Genomic DNA, 5450 nt, shown 5'->3' with positions numbered 1-5450 from the left:
TCCCCCACAGAGAGGTTGCGATATTGTCACAAAACTGATGATGAGCTCAGCCTCTCCTGCTTCATCTAAATGTATTGATATTTGTATTGTGTTCCTATGTTTCTAAAATATGTAATTATATGCTTATTTCATGCATTGATCCTCTATTCCCCCCCCCCCCCCCTTTTTTTTCTTCCCTCTTCCCCTTCGCCCCCACCCCACCCCCCTTCCTAAGTGCTGTCACAGGATTGGCTTATTAATTGACCACCCCCCATCCCGTCTAACCAATTGCAAACTGCCTTGTGTATTGGGGAGGTATATTTAAACTGCTGTCATTCTGTCATTTCTGTTTGACCCTGATGAAGACGTGTTGCATCGAAACGTTGGTGCACTTAGCCTATTAAAGAAACCTTCTCACCAGTGACCCATGTGCTCCAGATTCTTCCTTTGTTGTGATACCCTCCTGTTCTGAGAAGCACCGACCTCCCTCTGTGTCGGAGCTGAAGCCAAGAGATTTCCTTCTTCAGAGTTCAGGGGCGGGGTTTCCCCAGCCCATACTAGGAGGAAATGTTGGTCGAGGAACAACTGTTACTTGGTGAAATCAGATCGTGCAGACATTACAGCACTGCCCTCTTTAACATCACCAGTTGACAGAGCAGCATAGCACCTCCTACCATGACTTCAGAGTTAGCCTACTTTATAATGAAGTCCCCCCTGCCCCCAAATAAAACCAGATATGGCACACAGCACATTAGCACATTCAAAATAAATGTAGTTTTTAAATGCATTTGGGGGCTGGGGCTTGGCAGATTTGTGAGGGGGCTGTAGCCCCTCCTTGCCACGGTGTAGCGCCGTCCCTGCATGGCTTTCCTGTGGGTGAGAGACATAGACTGAGAGTGACAGAGAGAGAGAAAACAGAGAAACAGAGAGTTGGCCCAAGATCACGCTGTAAAAAATCCGACCTGTCTGGTTTAACTTTTTACAGCGGGCTCTTCACCAAACCCTCTGTTTTCACTCTCTCTCTATCACTCTGTCTATGTCTCTCACCCACATAAGCCAGGCAAAAAAAACTTTTACATGCAGCTGTAAATCAACATTAATCTGATGTGTGTGTGGGGGGAGGGGTTGGTGGAATCAGAAAGTCTCTGAAAACTTTTAATGGTTAAAGAAAATGTTTTATTGTTTTTTTTAACATGCAGATAAGTGATTTTCCTTTATGTTTTTTATTTTAGACTTTTTCAGGCATTTGATGCTTTCTTGACAGACATAGTGAAAGAAAGACACAGAGGTGTGGGAGAGAGAGAACATGCGCACAGACTGAGTCTTATAAGGTCAGTGAAGAGCTTTTGGGTGATTATCGGAAAACTTGTCATTTTATGTATCTGACAACATTCCTCTGTAAATCTGAATAAACAACAAAGCAATAAAACATTTTATAATTGCAAAAAATGCAAAAATGACCTGTATCTCAGTCTGGTCTTTCTACTTTGGCTAGCTATTAAGGCCAAAAAACATCAAACTATCATAAAAAAACATACACCTATATAATGCCCAAAGTGTTGTTTCATTACTCATGAATGAGTTTTATTCTTATTATGTGTAAAATGATGAGGGAAAATAACAATATAGTCTTGTATCCATGTTGTCGTCAACCCTGTTATTTTTAACGAAAACACCCCTTCAGACATAATGGACTGTTCCAAAAGTTGTAGCATTTCCAGGAAGTGACATCACCTGCCTTTTCTTAAGATGATGGTGGAAAGATAAGTAAGTGACATCTGCTTTTAATTAATTTTCTTCAAGTTTTGTAATGTCTGGACAGAGGGGGACGAGCACGCTGGGTCAGCCCTGTTACCAGAAAAGCATACATTAAAAAGTTATTTGTTTGGAATTTTAAATGTAGATATATAAGATAATTTCGGCCTCTCATGAATGCACACCATGTGGTGTTAGCACCTTTACCAGATGACTAGTAATGGCTGCCAACAACATTTTCGTCAACCCTGTTACCATTCTAGGGTAACAGGGTTGACGAAAGTATGCTTTTGTGTGTACATGAAAATAAACTTTTCTTGCCAATAGTATTTAGAGAATATATACATGTTTTTACAGTTTCATCCCTAAATATTATGGTTTTCTATTTATTAAACTGATAGGTAGGCTAAAGTGTGTTGATGTTACTGACTATAGGTCTACTAATCTATATTAATACACTATCAGTGCATTGGGTTTTATAAATGTGCTTTGTAAAATGTTTTAATTGTAGGATTAAAACTGACTGAGGCTTGAACCAACAAACACAATACTGCTTAGCAGCAATCAAACTCTCTTGCTCCCTCCATTGCTTTTTCTGATTCCAGCTACAAGCAACAATCTTATTTTTTACATAAAATTGCCAAAGTGGCATCTGTCTGTCTGATATTGGTGAGTAATGACGTCACTGATGATGTCACAATGTCTATGACATCATCAGTGATGTCACTCGAGCACTTGATGGCATCATCAGTGATGTCAGATCATGTCACGCAAGCAAATGTGATGTCATCAGTGAGTGATTTCATCAGTGATGCAAAGAGGAAAGAGACAAAAGCACCCAGAGAAGAGCTGTGACTGTGAAGGGGAGCTTGTGGTGCGATGGACTTGTCGACCACATAGAGACGCGGGAACATGCTCGTGGCAGGTTCAATTCCCACTCCACCACCACAGTCAGTGAATTTTGAAAGTCGACAGCCAGAGGAAAAACTGATAAGCTCTGAGAAAAACCTGTCTAAAGCATTATGACCCAGTAGCTCAGTGAGTTAGATTGCTATCTAGCAATTTGGAGCTTGTGGGTTTGAGCCTCAGTGAGTTTTGAGGTCGTGGATTTGAGCCTCAGTCAGTTTTGAATGGTGACAGCCAGAGGAAAGAGTGAAAAGCCCTTAGAAAACCTGTCTTATGAAGTCTGACCTGGTGGCACAGAGAGTTGGCTTGCTGCCCCGCAGTGTTGAGGCCTCAGTCAATTTTGAAGTTGGTCAGTTTTGAATCGCAAAAGCCAGAGGAAAGAGACAAAAGCACCCAGAGAAGAGCTGTGCGTGTGAAGGGGAGCTGGTGGTGTGAAGGAATAATCGACCACACAGTGACGTGGGGGCCAGAGGTTGGCCGGTTTGATTCCTGCTCAACTGCCACCACCTGATTTCTACACTACACACTGTGTTCACACTGACAATAACACAGAGCATAAAGAGTGAGACAGGTGGGATTTGAACCAGTGAGCTGAGCTAGAGTCAGGGACTGACTGGCCTCCTTCATCAGCTTATTTCTATCAATTCAAACTACTGATGATGTTAAAGAAGGATCATTAGTGCAGCTTATAATATGAACACTTCTTAAGCAATTGCCTGAGACTCGGATTGAACCAGCAACCTTTGAACATTACACATCAACTTGTTTATCTGAGTGAGCTATAGACTACTTCCTCTTGCAATTTCTTTCATGTTGTAGCTTTAAACCTTGATCTGTGACTGTTGAAGTAGGTCTGACATGAAGCAGATATGAGAGAAATATGCGCTTCACAATTAGGATTTTCACACTTAAGAGCCTCAAAATCTTCAGGAAAGTATCCTGTAGTCTTTGATATGTCACCTGGACCAGATCTTTCCAGGTACTAAATCGGCTGGGATCCAGTAGATCTGGATGCTGATTGATCTGTGTGAGACCACCAAACAGGTTTCCTCAAGTCAGGGAGTGGATCATGGGTGTGTGTGGTGAACAGGTCATTGTTCAGACGGCATAACGAGAAAAGCTCTGTTCCATCTGTGAGCTTCTGTCAGCTGTTTTTACTCTGATGGTTTTGGCTCCAGTTTGGATCTCATCAGTTTCTCATCTTGCTGCTGATTCTTCTGATCCATGTCCACTGCCAAGACTATTCCAGCTCCAAGGACCATGTGCTAAATGGAGGGACTGCTGGTTACACTACTGTACAAGCCTTGGCAAGTGGCACACCCATCAAAGTCTGAGGACGACCAGACGGAGATGTTTCAAGGATATAGTTGATGTGCAGATGATTGAATGGCAAATGATGACAACGGTTTAAATAAACAGCAAAGCAGGACAACAATTTAACTAAACAAAGGTCATCTAATAAATCTCAGTCTCAATCTCAGGAACGAAAACACCAAAGCAGTTTCTTATTTTCTTACCATCACCTCGTTGTATTACACTGGGGCATCTGAATGAGATGATTGAAAACACAAATTAATTCTCAAAAGGAAAGACTAGTGACACATTTGTTTTTGAAATCCCGGCTGTGGCTCAGAGGCTCCGAGAACTGAAGATGACTGACTACCTGTATAATGTCTCACTGATGAGCTTGTCACCTTTATTCCCATAGACGTCCATTCGTCACAATAGTGTAAATCCATAATAAATAAGCACCGTAGATGTTCAGCAGAGACAGAGGAAACAATTAGCCTTTGTTATGAAGAGGAAAATAAACCTCTTGGCTGGAATCATTGATTAGACCGTCACATTGTCTAAAAACCGTTAAAGGACAGTTCCCCTCAAATGCATTACATAGTAAACATTTGCATTCAAAAAGGGCAATCAAATTACATTTACTATTATGTTTCTCTATCAAATGTAAAAAAAAAAAAAAGAGGTCACATTGTCATATCTAACCGAAAGCACATTTTCACTTTTAACCATTCTGCTTGTACAGAATGTTGCTTGTAGAATCTCTGCACATTCTTTTGATTTGGCAATAAGATGATGAAAAAGGAAAATTTCAACAATTTAGCCACATGCATCACTTACAGTATATTGGACAGAGTGTTCATCTCAATGCAAGAAAGAATAATATGTAATCATATGTATGTAATCATAAGTCCCGTGACTCCTGCCCCTTTTCAGAACCTAGGGCAACTTTAATAGACACTGTGTAAGTATATGGGAGGACTTTTCAAACTACATTCAAACTTTCAACAGATCACCACTTGGAACACATTATTACTTTTTCTTTACAGCTTTTTGATACCTTTTGTACTTTTTGAGAAATCACATTTAGGTTAATAGTTTCTTCAACCTTTAGCAGCCTATGGAGCCAGCCTAGAGTCACAATTCACTCAGTTCACAACTTTAACACTATAAACTTATACATCAAACCCTTCAGGTACTTCTGCTCTCACCCAGAATGTCAAAATATAAGCGATCCAATGTATAGCTTTTGAGATAGTAATATCTCACGCTAGTTGCTGCTGCTCTGCTGCTCTCTACACATGAAAGTTGACGAGGTTCTGAAAAGGGGCTGGACTTAAGATAGGTCAATTGGGACCAATCAGTAAACCGGGTCTACATCAGATACCTGGTCTGATCTTATTCAATGTGATGCATCCCAGGGTGCAACACACCTCCAGCATTATCCAGCATTCAAGTCAGAATGCAGATGAACTGGGAAGAACGGAATAATGTCAGTAAAGCTGAATTGCTGAGTTTTT

This window comes from Poromitra crassiceps (assembly GCF_964638095.1).
Source record: "Poromitra crassiceps genome assembly, chromosome: 4".
In the NCBI taxonomy this organism is placed as follows: domain Eukaryota; kingdom Metazoa; phylum Chordata; class Actinopteri; order Beryciformes; family Melamphaidae; genus Poromitra; species Poromitra crassiceps.
Note: the sequence above shows the minus strand (reverse complement) of the source record.